Source organism: Mobula hypostoma, chromosome 3 (assembly GCF_963921235.1).
Source record: "Mobula hypostoma chromosome 3, sMobHyp1.1, whole genome shotgun sequence".
NCBI lineage: Eukaryota > Metazoa > Chordata > Chondrichthyes > Myliobatiformes > Myliobatidae > Mobula > Mobula hypostoma.
Window position 1 is genome coordinate 72,843,902 of NC_086099.1, and position 17,064 is coordinate 72,860,965.

Consider the following 17,064-nt stretch of genomic DNA (forward strand, 5'->3'; position numbering starts at 1 on the left):
GCAATGCAATTGATAGATCATTTTACCCTGAAGTGAGTTTTTCTTGTGACCAAATCCAGGCCAGAGCAAGCAAATCATGACATTTAATCAGCTATTTATGTACCTGAGTCATTCACATGATTTCTGTATCAGGCACACATGCATGGATATCATTTCCCCTGGAAATTAAATGGTGATGATATGGGGTCACCCAGAATGGCCCTTTGACAAGGTGCTGCACATGAGGCTGCTGAACAAGATAAGAGCCCATGGTATTACTGGAAAAACACTAGCACGGACTGAAAATAGCTGACTGGCAGGAGGCAAAGAGTCAGAATAAAGGGGGCCTTTTCGGGTTGGCTTGATGGTGATTAGTTGTGTTTTGCAGGGGCTGGTGTTGGAACTGCTTTTTTTCACCTTATACTGTATGTCACTGATTTGGATGACAGAATTGATGGCTTTGTAGCCAAGTTTGTAGACAACATGAAAATAGGTTGTGGGGGGGTGGGGTGGGGTGGTCAGGTAGTACTGAGGAAGCAGGGAATCTGCAGAAGGACCTAAACAGATTAGGAGAATGGGCAAATAAGTGGCAGATGGAATATAGTGTAGGGAAATGTATAGTTATGTACTTTGGTAGAAGGAATAAAGACATAGTCTATTTTCTAATGAGGAGAAAATACAGGAATCAGAGGTGTGAAGGGACTTGGGAGTCCTCAGGCAGAATTTCTTTAAGGTTGATTTGCAGGTGAGTCGGTGGTAAGGAAGGTGAATACACTGTTAACATTCATTTCAAAAGGACTTGTATATAAAAGCAAGGATGTAATGGTGAGGCTTTATATGGCATTGTTGAGACTGCACTTGGAGTATTGTAAGCCGTTCTGGAACCCCTATCTAGGAGAAGATGTGGAGTCATTGGTCATTGCAGAGAGATCAGAGGAGGTTCACGAGAATTATTCTGGAAATGAAAGAGTTAATGTATGTGACGCATTGATGGCTCTGGCAATGCATTTGCTGGAGTTTAGAAGATTGAAGGTGGAGATCTCATTGAAAACTATCGAATATTGAAAGGCCTAGTCAAAATGGATGTGGAGAGGTTGTTTCCTATAGTGGGGAAGTCTAGCACCAGAGGGCACAGCCTCCGAATAGAGGGCCGTCCCCTTAGAACAGAAATGAGGGCAAATTTCTTTGGCCTGAGTATCTGTGGAATTCATTGCTACCGACAGCTGTGGAGGCCTTGTCATTAGTACATTAAGGCAGAGTTTGATAGATTTTTGATTAATCAGAGGGTCAAATGTTACCAGGGGAAAGCAGGAGAATAGGGTTGAGAGGGATAATAAATCAGGCATGATAGAATAGTGGAGCAGATTCAATGGGCCGAATAAACTAATTCTGCTTCTATGTCTCCTGGCGTTATGGTCTTATAGTAAGGCATTCACAGACAACATTGTCCTAACTCCACAGCAAAAGATCTAGAAGAGCTGTGGGACTCTGAAAAGTATATAAATCATGGTCAATCCTTCCCACCCCTGCAGTCAACAAGGAACAGTACCCTGTGTGACGAGAATACACATAAAATTAAGATGTTTGCTGGCCTGGGTTAGCATCAGTGGCATCAGCAAGTGGTCTGCCACCTGTCCTCAGGGGAAGGAGAGATGAGGAACAATGGAGCAGCGTCTGGAGATGTGTAATGAAGGGACGGGAGAGAGAGCTGTCTGGAACGGCTCCCCCTTTGAACCCTGAACTGTTTGAAGTGATGGACAGGTGATACCCCAGCAGGGGGATAAAAAGGGACAGGTTCGCTAAGGCAACACACACGACACCCGAGGTAACGAGACCCTGGAAGCGGTGTGTCTCTCACGAGTTGGTGGGAAGTACCGGACCTTAAACGCACAGGGTGGAAAGGTATGATCTGCGGGAACCCGGTGTGTGTCCACCCTCGCTTGGGTGCCGGGTTCACTGCAGAGGATCGACCGCATCTGGAGGAGGGGTCACAGTCGGTGACCTCAGGTGACATCACAAAGGACCTGCCCGAAAGCTGCTTGTGAGCAATATCGCCGGTCTGTGAGTGGAAGTCGTTTCTGAATGATCAGTCGTTCCCGTTCTCTCTCTCTCTCTCTCTCTCTTCCCCCCACGTTGTCCATCGCCATGGCAACGATTACTGCGAACTGAACTATTAAATCGAACTGGACTTTTGTGTCACTTTGAAATTGGTCATTTACCTCTAGACAACGATAGAGCTTGATTGATGCTGTTATCTTAATTCTGTGCACATGTGTGTTTATCATTGTTGAACTGCTGCATTTATTATCCTTTTGATTACTGTGTTGCTTATTTCTTTAATAAAACGTTCTTAGTTCTAGTAATCCAGACTCCAAATGAGTGATCCATTTCTGCTGGTTTGGCAACCCAGTTACGGGGTATGTAACACCTGATGTACCTTCCACTCACAACCCCCTTTGCTGATATTTCCCACCTTTCCCCAAGATCTTGTTTGTCACCTCTCCCATTGGTGCTCCTGACAGTGGTTTTTCAAACCCCAATGTTTTTACGTGGCCTCCCTGGACCTCTGATGTCTCTGGTTAATCACTCTTGAATTTTCAATGTTTAAGGCCAGGCTCCTGAACCCCCTATACATTTGCCCATGCTCCCAGCTTCTCAGACCTTCAACGTTAACAGCCAGTTATCCTGACCATGGACATGGATGTCTGGCCTTTCTCACACCCAGATGCCAATAGCTGGCCTCACTAGTTTCTCCAAGTTCCTGACCAAACTTCACAGACTACTGAAACCTACCCCCAATGATTCCAAGCCCATCATGTCCATGACTAACCCAATCACTCAGAATATACTGATGTGCTCAGCTCTAATTTAACGGTCTTGACAGCAGTGATGTATACAGCTGAAGCTATGGCCAACTTTTCAAAACCAACTTCAGGCTTTAGGACACATTTTTGAGCACTGAAATTACTTGGCAATCACTGCTCAACTAGAAGCCACAGTCCATTAAAGTGAAAAATTAGTTTTGCTTTACTGATAGACTGTGGATGAGAAAATTTCTTTCATTTGCCTTTAAGTGCTGCTGAATATTGGCTTAGGAGGTTTTCCCACACAGCCTTTGCAAGCAATGTTACAACTAGAGAGTGCCATTTTGATGGACCAGTTACATCATGTGCATACATAATTATAAGTATGAAACAAGCATTTAACATTTATTGTGCTCAGAAAATATCAAGTTATCATAAACAGATGCTAAATTGTAGCGATGGCTAAATGAGTTGCTAGCCTCAGTTTGTGGCTAGCATTTCTGTGAGTTATCCTACCAATCAAAGCTTATAAAATGGATATAAATACTGAGGGAGTTGCAGCCCTTGAATGGGGGCTGAATGCTTTTATCAGGTCATTGTTCAAGAGGTAGCAATTTCACAAATGTAATTTAAAGATTGACTTTCATTGATGTACAATGTCATCCTGGGGAAAGGGTTGAATAAGATTCATCCACCTATATTTAACATGCAAACAATCAACATTTTCATAAAACCTGTTTGCGCTTCAGCAAAGTTCTCAAATGAATTAAGTTAATTATTTACTATAGTGATACCTGATCATCACATCACATGGCCCAACACATTAACACAAATTTAAATTTCATTCTGACTTCAGATCCAATGTGTGCAATTCATCTATTCAAGCATTCACCTCTATCCATTACCTCTAAACTGTGGCAATATAATTGGCAGGAACGCAGGGAAACAATGACAGGCAATTGCTTTAATTATTCAAGTTACGTTCCTGATATTTACCATGAGAATGTGATTATCTTCATAGAGGTTGAAACCTACCAGTACTTCATTATTTTCTTTTTCAAAACAGTCTTTAGCAAACTTCATGACAACTGTTCCGGTTCTGATGTTATTGACACTTTCAACTACATGATCAACTTTATCGATGCAAGGACAGAACTTGAAAAAATGTTAGTTGGAAATAAGGTAAATACAATTCCATATTAAACTCAGAGGGGAAGGGAAAACCTGTTGAACCCATTTTGTAGTCATGTTTTGGGGTCTAATGCACTAGAGCAACTGATTGCTTATATACGTTCAGTGTGCTCAATTTAACATCAGGACTATGCCATTTGTTGATTAATAAAGGCTTTTCTACAGAGTACATCTGGTAAAGGTGTAACACCTTTATCTATGAACTAGGGAACCTAACACTGCTTCGTCCAGCAGAAAATTTGATTGAACGTGACTGTAGCGAGTGCAGGTTGTAGTTAGTTCTTCCAGATGCAGAGCATTCAAACTGCAGGTCTGAACAGCACAGGAAATTGCCAGCAGAGGTACACCTCATTCTTACTTTTTCTATTACGGAAGTTTAAGGGGCAGGGGTGGAGTGGTTTTCAAGTGGGGTAGCCTGGGCAGTAAAATTACCCCCTCTCACCTTAAATGCATGCCCTCTGGTATTAGATATTTCAACCCTGGGAAAATGATAAAGTCTACCTATGCCTCTCAGAATCTTATAAACCTCAATCAGGTCTCCCCTCAACCTCTATCACTCCAGAGAAAAAAAACTCATGTTTCCTCTGTTATGCTCAATTTTGTCCCTTCTCTCATTATAACACATGCCTTCTAATCCAGGCAGCATCCTGGTAAACCTGTTCTGCACCCTCTTCAAAGCCTTGACATTCTTCCTATTATGGGGTTACCAGAACTGTATAAAATAATTCAGATGTTATCTAATGAGAGTTTTATAAAGCCACAACATAACTTCCTGACTTTTGAAGTCAGTATCTCAATTGATAAAGACAAGCATGCCATATGCCTTTTTAATCACCCCATCAATGTGTGTAACCACTCTCAGAGCTATAGTCTCAGATTCCATGATGCTTATGCTCCTCAGTACTGTTAAGAGTTTGCCCAAACCTCACCAAGCCTATGTTTTCCTCTTCAGTCACAAAGTAACACTTCATTTCCAAAACTGTCTCGTGCTGATCCATGTCCTAGCACATAGACTAGATTTAGAAAAGCTGGCCAGCATGAAGGCTAAGTTTGCTAACATGGAAATGCTTGGCATTGAATGCAGGTCGAAATAGCCCTTGGGCTTCACCCCTCCACGTGGTCCCTAAGCCCAGTGGTGATTGCTGTCCATGCGGTGATTACAGTTGCCTTACTGAGGTCACCACCCCCCATTGTTATTCGGTCCCACATATCTAAGACTTTTCAGTGCGTTTAGCTGAAAAGATATTTTTATTTCCAAATTGGACAGTCAAGAGCTATCATCAAGTGCTTATGTGCTCTGAGGATGTTTCCAAAACTGCTGTTATAACCCCATTTGGCTACTTGAGGTTTTGCATATGCCATTTGTGCTGAAAAATGCAGCACAGACTTTGTTAAAAGACTTAGATGTTCTTTTTGTTTTCCTGGATAACATGCTCGACACGAGTACATCCAACCACCGAGCACATATCACGTCTCCGCACACTTTTCATATGCTCAAACAAACATGGTCCGCTAAGTGCCAGTTTGGCTTGTCTACTATTGACTTTCTCTGCCACTGCAACTTCACAGAAGTTGCAGCAATACCAGCTGTCAAAAGTCGCTGCTGTTATGGATTCCTACTGCCCCACATTACCAAAGCACGGCAAGGGATATTAGGTATAGTAAATTTCTATCACTCTTTCATTCCATGAGCTTCTTAACTTATAGTCCCCTTGTATGGTGCCCTTAAAGGTAGTGTCCCTAATTGCATGCTTGAATGGTCAATGGACGTGACTTGAGCATTTGACGATACCAAATGAGCACTTTCAAACAGGACCCTACTGGTACATCCACTCCCCAACTCACCTACAGCCATCACTACTAATGCTTCAGACTATACTATAGCTGTTATGCATGAACAGTTGGTTAGAAGCATGTGGCAGCTGTTTGGTTTCTTCATCCAACAGCCCCCTCATGCACCCCTCACCAAGAGGAAGTACAACATGTTTGACTGCGAACTTCTTGATCTCTTGTGACTCTCCATCATTTTCGTTTTTTACTGAAGAGTCGGCATTTCACAGCGTTCATCAACCTCAAACTCCTTGAACACGCAGCAACACCACCTGGTCTACATTTCAGAATTCACCACTGACATGCAGCACGTCAAAGAGAAGAATAATGCTGTTGCTGATTGCCTCTCACGACCCTCCTTCGATGCCATACACATCGGGCTTGACTATGCTGGCATGGCAGCTGACAAAGCTACCAAACCGGAGGTCCAGGCTTACAGGACAGCGGTCACAGGCCTGAGGTTGGCTAATGTCAAGTTCAGGGACGCAAGAGTTTCTCTCCTGTGCGATGCCTCAACTAGCTATCCTCATCCCATAGTACCTGCAAACTGTTTATAACTCCATTCTCAGCCTCCCTCATCCAGGCGGGAAGGCTTCACAGAAACTGATTGCTTTAAAGTTTGTGTGGCATTAGTGTTGGCACGGTCGACTCCCATGCATCCCACTGGGGCTTGGAATGTTTTCAAAAGAGATTGGCATCTCAGCAATTTTTTGCTCTCCTCAGTAAACTCAATTCTTTTCCACCTATAGCTATCTCTCATTATAGTGCACAGCACTCTTGGGTTCCTATTAACCTACGTTCTACCTCATTTGTTTTTGTCCACCACAATGTACATCAACACCATCCTTATGATGGCCCTTTCTGCATATTGGATCAAGGTGAAAATACTTTTATTGTAGCTAGGAAGGGTAAGCCTGAATGTATTTTTGTAGATCACCTTAAACTGAACCACCAAGACCTAGGTGGTTCCACTATATACCCCTGCATCACGACAGTTTGGATATGGCCCAAGTGCGGAGTGAGAGACACTGAAGCAGGTCGATAGTTCACAGACTTTAATACTAAAAAGGGAAAATAAAACAATAAAAGCTAGGCCAAACAGGGCCGTTAACTAAAACTCTCAAAAGGGAAACGAAGCCTACTCTGCGGCTGAAAAGAATATCTAAACATTAAATGAATACCACTAGTCTTCAGAGACAGTTGATCTTGCAAGTCCAATATCTCAGGGAAGGCTGATTGCAAAACAGCAGCGAAGCTTTGCCATGCTCTGTCCAAGTCTTGACAAGCACTACGATGACAAGAATAGTGTTAAGCACTATCACAATTAAATAATAATTACCTGGCACATGAAATTCACAAGCACAATTGCCGTATCTACTGCGCTGCTGAATCCGTGGTTGTGACAGACCATGTTTGTGTCAGCACACTCCTAGATGAGCAACCAAGGCACATAGCACCTGAGCGGGGTGATCATTCAAGCTCCTCACAATACTGGTTTTGGTGAATTTTGGGAGGGCCTGTGTAGGGTAATGTAATGGGTGATAGATGAGACATATTGTTCCTAATAAAAACTGTTCTACATAATTAAGAAACACAGTCACTGAGTTGTGTTCACATTAAGAGATGGTGTCTGATGTAGTGACATCAGTCACTTTAAGGTGACTGCTTTTGTTAAGATCATAAAACGACTCTTGCATATTTTATTCACAAATTCCTACTGGAGTGATTCCCATCAGGCCCTGGGGACATATCCACCTTAACGATCTTTAAGAGAACCATCTCTTCCTCTACTTCGAAATGCTCTAGTATTTAAGGAGGACCTCACCAAAATCCTTCTTATCCAAGCAAATGTTCCCCACTTTATCGTTTAGTGGTCCAACCCCCTCCATAATTTCTTCCTCCCATTTTCTTCACCAACTTCCAGGACTCTCTGAAGCTCCTACTTGCCATTATGAGGCTAGGATGTCAACTTGTTATGAGTTCTGCCTGGTCCTTTAGGCTTTTTACATATTCTTGCACCTAAATGGAAGAGATCCAATTTGTAGACCATGTTATTATAAAAATACTTGACTAAGTGAACTCCAATTGATTACCTGGCCTTGTTTTGTCCAGTGGGAGGTCAGCAAAAGATTTTTCAGTTTAATACCGGTTATAATTAAGGTGGAATTGTCAAAGCTTGACATTGATAACTTAATCAAATGACAATCATTGATCCAAGCAGAACAGTAGTTCTAGCTTTGATACAAATTATTTGGAATGCCGATCAATATTTCAGGCCATCACTGAATTGTAATGTAAGAGTGAATCAAACTAAGAATAATAACCTTATTTTTAGAGCAATCAGCAAGCAATACCTTTGTTGCTTCATTCCTTTAACCTATTTCCTCTAACCGATTTATACAATGAGACAAAGCATGCGGAGCCTACTTGGATTGTGCAAAGGAATTTTAATGTTCTCATATATATTCTTGCTTGTTTTATAGTGAGGTAAATGTCTTATTGTATAGAAGGTGAGAATAAATAAAAATAAGAATGCCAATAGAATTCATAAATTAACATATCATGAATTGAAAATATTCTGCATAAGGGCCTCAGTTTAGTGCAAGGATTCACTAGTTGTCAAAGATCTCCCAACATTGTGGAGAATGGTAATCACAGAGAAACTGATGGGCGGAAGACTGATATTGGAGAGAGAGTAGGTGATCCCTAGAGGAGATTGGAGCGGTAGGGAAGAATGGCAGAAGGAGCCACATATTTGTTTGGAGGGTGATGTTAAGGGTGGCTCAGGAAAAACATTCCAGGTAGGGTCTAGGGAGGAGGCTGGAGTTAGGGAAGAGATCGTAGAGGAGGAAATGATGGGGAAGGAGATTAGAGCAAAACCAAAGAGAGGTTCATCGAATGATTTAGAGAAGAAATTGCAGAGTTTGACAGAAGATCGGGGCAGGGTGAAGAGGATGAGATGCGAGAATTTTGAGATGAAGTAGGGACTGATCATAAAGTGGGGAGCTTCGGTGTTTGATATAGGTGACACCTAATAATCCCTACAACTGTCAAATAAAGCTTTGACCCATGGGATGCTATTCTAAAATGTTCAGCAGGGTATTTTCTGTCTGTAAAACATTCATTGAAGAAATCCCAGACCCATTTATTTTAATTTTTATTTGCTGTAACCTTATATACTACAGAACTAGCAAGAGGTCTCACATCAGATTAAGTTTTTGTCTAAGACATGGCTCTTAGGTGATTAATATCATCTGGTGGTAGGTAAGGAGGGGCAATACTTTAGATGGAATGTGAACTATTTTAATCAGCAAAGGATATGTTGTTCCTTGAGAATTTCACCATGCTTGGTTCTGACTTTAGGCAATGCTTATGAATTGGGCTTCACATAATTTACTTCTTCGCAATGCGTTGGCCAGTTTCCCAGCCAAAATCAACTCTCGTATGTATTATTGCAGGGCTTATCTATTCGAGTAAGCTACTGTAATTTATCCAGAGTAAGATTTAAGCTATTTGGCTTTTGGAGAATCATAAGGTTCCTTTAAATTTTTTTCTCATAATTCTGGGTGGTGATTATTATAGGTTATCAAGCTGATTCTAATACATATAGGTATTTTAGTCCACCTTTAAGTGATTATTAAGCTTGGATTTGTTTGTTTTTTTTGTGTGTATTAATGTGTGTATTTTTTGTGCAGCCTTCTGCAGGTAGGCAACATTTTCACAGACAATGAATGTACATTCAGCTTCAACAGATCAAAGTCTGAGTATGTAAATAATTCAGTTGATTTACCTAAAAGTAAGGGCATTACCTTTTGGATATACAGATGCTATATCTCCTTTGTGAAACACTAGATTGATCGATTACGTTGATTGCATCTTTAGAAAATACACCCTTATTTTATCAAACAATGGCCTTCTTATGCATATTTATGGTAACTGGTAAGCGTTACAATGCTGCATTTTATTGCACACTTCTGGTACCTTGTTGAGATGGTGTTTTCTGTACATTAAGACGGAAAACAATGAATACTGAGGAAATCCTTATTTCCATAAGACAGTAAGACCAGAAGACATATGAGCAGAATTAAGTGATTCAGCCCATCAAGTCTGCTCTGCCATTCCATCATGGCTGATCCGAGATCCCAATCAACCCCATACACCTGCCTTCCCACCATACCCTTTGATGCCCTGACTATTCAGGAAACTTTCAACTTCTGCTTTAAATCTACTTACGGACTTGGCCTCCACCTCAGTCTGTGGCAGAGTATTCCACAGATTCAAAACTCCCTGGCTAAAAAAAAACCCTCCTTACTTCTGTTTTAAAAGGTCACCCCTCAATTGTGAGGCTGTACCCTTGAGTTCTGGATACCCCTACCAGAGGAAACATCCTCTCCACATCCACCTTATCTAGTCCTTTCAACATGTGGTAGGTGTCAATGAAATCCCCCTGCATTCTTTTAATTTCCAATGAGTACAAGCCCAAAGTTGCCAAATGCTCCTCATATGTTAAGCCCTTTATTCCCAGGATCATCCTTGTGAACCTCTTCTGGACTTTCTCCAATGACAGCACATTCTTTCTGAGATATGAGGCCCAAAACTGTTGACAATACTCCAAGTGCGGTCTGACCAGTGTCTTAGAAAGGCTCAGCATTATCTGCTTGCTTTTATATTCTATTCCCCTTGAAATAAATGCCCACATTGCATTTGTCTTCTTTACTACAGACTCAAACTGTAAATTGACCTTCTGGGAGTCTTGCACGAGGATTCCTAAGACCCTCTGCACCTCTGATCTTTGAATTTTCTCCCCACTTAGATAACAGTCTACACTATTGTTCCTTTTACCAAAATGCATCATCATACATTTCCCAAAACTGAATTCCATCTGCTACTTTTTTGTCCAATCTTCCCCTTCATTGGACAGCACACATTCCAAAGCCCCCGTTATGTCTAGTCATAACCCAGACACTGCTGCTACAGAACAACCATTACATTAGCAGTGAAATCTTTCCCAGGGCTTTACATAAAATAAAATGAAGTACAATGAAATCTTCATAAGCTATAAACAAATATATAGCTTTACTCTGATTTAAGATGGAAGTAGTGAAGCTCAGCAATGAAACAAAGAAAATAACTAAATACTTTGTTAATCACACTTTTTCTGATAAATGCTCGGAACAAACAATAGTCTGTAACGTCCATTTGGACTCGGAGGCAATTCGATGTGGCAGAACCAAGGTGAGGCGAGGCAGCAGGCCTGTTGATCAGAGCAAAGGAAAGAATCAGGAGTCGATCGATTTACCGCTGGACCAAATTGAGGTGCAGGGTCCAACGCTAGAGTGTATAGAAATGACTGAACTGAATGTTTGGATGATGATTTAAGCGCTGGGACAGATTTAAAATGTTCGGGTGTTAGGGCCCAAGGCAAGGGACAGGCCAGTGAGCTTGCTGCTCCGCATCGTTTATTCGGCTCAGCCCTAAACTGCGGCTGTGGCTTTATGTCTGCAGACAGACTCTCTTTCCTGGACTTCAGTTCTGAACGCTACTTGCTTGCTTTTACTGTTTGCATGATTTGTTTTTTTGTCTCTCTCTTTGGATATTGGGTATATTGATGGTCTTCTTTTTTTAATGGGCTCTTTTGGGTTTCTATGTTTCGTGGCTGCCTGTAAGGAGACAAATCTCAAGGTTGTATAGTATATATACTTTGTACTTTGAACTTCGAAATATCTCTGATTTTGAAGTACAATGCTCAGTGAACTACCAAGGGATTTTTTTTTACGGGTAGACACCAGGAGCAAAATTGTTCATAATTATCAAATAATTATTCTATTCCTCAAAATAATTAGGCAATCATTGTCTTTCGTATGGAGATTTTCTCTTGGAAAATCTGTCAGTTAATTTGAGTTTCTTCTACACAAAGATCACCTTACAGTGACATTGTTGCAACTAAAATTGATGTCTGAAATCAAAGTGGAATAATCTGTGAAAACAGAACATAGTAACCTGCCTCAATAACTATCGTCCAGTAGCACTTACATTCACTGTGATGAAGTGGTTTGAGAGGTTGGTGATGAAAACACATTAACTCCTGCCTGAGAAATGACTTGAATCTGCTCCAATTTGCCTACCATCACAGCAGGTTCACAGCAGATGCCATTTCACTGACTTTTCAGTCAACCCTGGAACATATGGACACAAAGATATATATATATCTTTGTGTTCATATCTTTATTGACTGCAGCTCAGCATTACTATTGTCCCATCAAAATGAATCAATCAGTTGCAGCACCTTGACCTCAATACACCCTTATGAAATTGGATCCTTAATTTCCTCACTTATAGACCCCAGTCAGTTTGAATTGACAACACCAACTCCTCCACGATCCCCATCGGCACAGATGCACCACAAGGCTGTGTGTTTAGTTCCCTACTCTGTTCATTGTACACTTATGACTGTGTGGCTAAGTATAGCTCCATTGCCAGATTTAAGGTCACTGATGACACCACTGTCATTAGCCAGATCAAAGTTGGTGATCAATCTGCACGTACTGTAGAAGGGAGATTGAAAATCTGGTTGACTGGTGCCACAACAACAACCTCTCACTCAAGGTCAGCAAGACCAAGCAGCTGATTATGGACATCGGGAAGAGCAACTGGGGGTCAGAGGAGGAAAATTCCACAGTTTTAAATTCCTTGGTGTTATCATTTCAGAGGATCAGTCCTGGGCTCCACACATAAGGGTAATTACAAAGAAAGCGTGGCAGCGCCTCTACTTCCTTAGAAGTTGGCAAAGATTCCGCATGTCATCTAACACTTCGACAAACTTCTATAGATGTGTGGTGAAGAATATATAGACTGGCCACATTACATGGTGGTATAGAAACACCAATGCCTTTGAATGAAAAATTCTCCAAAAAGTAGTGGATATGTCCCAGACCATCATGGGTAAAGCCCTCTCCACCATTGAGTACATCTTCATGGAACACTGGTGCGGGAAAGTAGCATCCATCATCAGGGACCCCCACCATCAGGTCATGCTCACTTCTCGCTGCTGCCATCAGGAAGAAGGCAAAGGAGCCTCAGGACTCACACCACCAGGTTCAGGCACAGTTATTGCCCCTTAACCATCAGGCTCTTGAACCAGAGGAGATAACTTTATTCATCTTCACTTGGCCCATCACTGATTTCTTCAAAGGTTCATTTATTAGCAAAGCATGCAACACTGAAATTCTTCTACTCTGGGTAGTCATGAAACCAAGAAAGAAAAGGAAAGAAGGGTAGAATGATCACCAGCCCACAAATCCCCCCCTTCCTGAAAATGAGTATCAAGGTTGTATATGGCAACATATATGCACTTCGATAATAAACTTATTTTGAACTTTGAAAACAACCTACAAATCAAAGGCAGATCAGTGTTGTGCAATACCATAAGCATCAGTGCCAGCCGCCTTCTCCAGATGTCCCAGAGTAGAATGGTGTGCTTAAACAATAATGAAAATCCTATTAATACTCTTTCAGGAAAATACCTTCAAGTGGATCACAACCTTGTCATGGCTCGGAGGCATGCTTGCCTCATTGACCCTGTGAGGTATGCTCGCTAGAGTCAAAGCCTTATGCTTCAGTTCTTGGTTGGGTCACCCCTGCCGAACAGGTCAAAGTGTGGTCAGACCAAGAGTAGTCCACCAATCCTCCACAATAGGTCGATCCCCTGTACATGGATACAAAGGATTACAGGAACATTGATGAATTCAAGCTGTACCATCAAGTTTGTGAGAAGAGGTTCATCATGGAGTGAGCACATGATGATGTGCAGAGAAAGTCATCAGGATCCTGCACAGCTGACAACTCTTTTGTCACCAAAGTCCATATCTGCCTTGGGTACCTGGAATGTGAGAACCATATAAACTGCAGGCTTTCATCAACCAGTGCCTGAGAAGGATCCTAAACATCATATGGACTGACAAAGTAAGCCACAGAGATACAAATACGAAAATGGAATTGGAAGTGAATTTTCAAACCTTGAGGAAACCAACCAACAACATCACCAGGCAGGCATTAAAATGGAATCCCCAAGGAAAAAGGAAAAAGGGACATCCAAAGAACACATGGAGGAGAGATACAGAGACTGAAACTAGACGATGGGCCACTTGTGCCCACCCTTGAGAAACTGGCTCAGAAAAGAGGATGATGGAGATGAGAGGTCACTGATGGACCATACTCCACTGGGAGCTAAGGGCCTAAGAAGCAGAAGTCTGATCCTCCACGTTAGGGGGTTTAACTCACAGCTAATGATCCTGACTGGTCAAACAAAACTGTTATGAAAACACCAATGAAGAATCTTTCTACATCTGTGTGCGATGGTGTTCCTGAGTCTCCATCCAAGACTTGTATGGCATGAATGTAATGAAAACCAAGAGGAAACTACTAGTATGATGAAGGAAGCCCTGAACACTGCCAAGACCGAGACCAAAATTGGTATCTGGAATGTACAAACCAAGTACAACACTGACAAGCTAGCACAAATCACTGCAGAAAAGCATTGTTACAGCCTACCTATATGGGCATCAGTAAAAGAGATAGACAAGGTCTGGCAGACTAATGGCAGTACCAGGTGAAACCCAGGTGAACATGATAGTATAGCTGTCTTTTTGAAGAAAGGCATTGAGAAGTGCTTACTGGAGTGGAAACCAATCAACAGTAGGCTGATGAGAGTCAGGCTGAAAGGGAAGCAAGTGAACATGACTGTGATCCAGTGCTGTACTCCAACTAATGTTACTGACATTGAAGAAAAGTACATCATCTATGAACAGCTGCAATCAGAGATAGAGTTAACATCATGCCATGATATGATTATCGTCATGGGAGATCTAAATCTAAACAAGACAATAATGAGGAAAGAAAACAACAAATGGTATACTGCATCCGGTGCTCCCGATGTGGCCATCTATATATTGACGAGACCTGACGCAGACTGGGAGACTGCTTTGCTGAACACCTACGCTCTGTCCGCCAGAGAAAGCAGGATCTCCCAGTGGCCACACATTTTAATTCCACATCCCATTCCATTCTGACATGTCTACCACGGCCTCCTCTACTGTAAAGATGAAGCCACACTCAGGTTGGAGGAACAGCACCTTATATTCCGTCTGGGTAGCCTCCAACCTGATGGCATGAACATCGACTTCTCTAACTTCCGCTAATGCCCCACCTCCCCCTGGTACCCCATCTGTTATTTATTTTTATACACACATACTTTCTCTCACTCTCCTTTTTCTCCCTCTGTCCCTCTGACTATACCCCTTGCCCATCCTCTGGTTCCCCCCGCCCTTGTCTTTCTTCCTGGGCCTCCTGTCCCACGATCCTCTCATATCCCCTTTGCCAATCACCTGTCCAGCTCCTGGCTCCATCCCTCCCCCTCCTGTCTTCTCCTATCATTTTGGATCTCCCCCTCCCCCTCCCACTTTCAAATCTTTTACTAACTTTTCCTTCAGTTAGTCCTGACGAAGGGTCTCGGCCTGAAACATCGACTGTACCTCTTTCTAGAGATGCTGCCTGGCCTGCTGCGTTCACCAGCAACTTTGTTGTGGGTTGCTTGAATTTCCAGCATCTGTAGAATTCCTGTTGTTTGCGTTTTTAAATGGTCTCTATTTCTCACTCATAGTTTCCTAATATAGTTTTTCTTAAATAATGCCATCGAGATGACAATAGTTCAGCTTGTAGAGCTTGGTGCCTCTTTACTCCAGGAACCTGGTTGAAGTCCAGTGTTGTCTGCATTGAGTTTGTGCATTTCCTCTGTAAGCAAGTGAATTTCCTTTAGTTGCTCTGGTTTCCTTCCACATCCCAAAATTGTGTGGGTTGCTGGGTTAAATTGTCTCCAGTGTTGGGCGAATGATAGATCTTTGAAGGGAAGGGGTAAAATATGAAAAGCTACAGATGCTGGAAGTTTAAAGCAGAAACAGAAAATATTGTAAATTTTTAACAGGTCACACGGGACAGGGAAGAGAACAGTCAACGTTTTATTTGGAGACTCTTTGTCAGCACTGAAAAGAGACAAAAGTAGCTTATAAAGCAGCAACGAGGGCAGGAGGAAAAAGAATCGAGCTTCTCATTCCTCACCTTCTACCCCACCAGATTATACTTTCAACTGATCATTCGCCACAACTTCCATCATCTTCAAAGAGATTCCACCACCAGACACACTTCTCCCTCCTTTTCATCATTTTGCAGGGATTGTTCTCTTCGTGACTCCCTAGTTTCTTTTTCAATTTCCACTGACCACCTCCATTCTTTCTCACTTTCATTTGAATCTATGGACAATGCAACACTTATGCCTTAATCTCCTCATTAAAGAAAGCAAATGCAGATCAGATGATCACTATGGTATACTGACTGTTAGTCGACAGGGATGACCCTGAGCTTCCCATTGCCTGTCACATTCATTCTTCATCCCACCCACACTCTGATCTATTGGTCTGTAGCCTCCTTTACTATCACAGCAAGCCTCAACAAGCTGGAGGAACAGCATCTCTTCTTCCAACTGGACACGTTGCAGCCTCGTGGACTCTATACAGGCCATCCCCGGGTTACAAATGTTGAACTTATGGATGGCACTTCAAAAGCTCCAATAATATTATTCAATTCAGAAGTCTGATGCATGTACTTTCCTGTAATATAGTTCAGCTTGATTCCACACACCCCCTCGCCCCCTTCTCCTCCCTTTTGTAAATGGAAGGCATTGCCAGTCTGATATGCTGTGCATATTCTCTTGCTCTGCATATTGCAGCTCCCACATTCATTTGTCTATGTTTTCACTCTAACTCCTCCTCTTGACCAGATAACCCTGTTTGCAGCTTATCCCCATTGTCACCCGGCTTTTAACTAATCAGAGAGATCAACCCTACCCACTGTCCTTGCATCTTAACAAGTTGAGGAATATGTGTGGTGAATAGGTTATTGGGAGACAGGCAGGAATGGGATTTCTCCACGTGCTAGCATAGAGTCACTGTCCAAAGTATCTTCTCTTACATTGTATGCAAGTGTGGAAGTCTCTTTTTAATTTAGCTGCTCCCATTGAAGTAAATCAAGGCCACTAATCGAAATACTGAAATGCATTGAAATTAAGTATGCAAGATCTTAAATACCCATTAAATTGAAAGATTACATAGTGAGGTACTGGGTAGACAAAGATTTGTACAGTGTTGGATGTATTGTTTCAGCTGTGCAGCATATGAAGTGCTGCAGAAAGGAGAAACAAATGGATGAA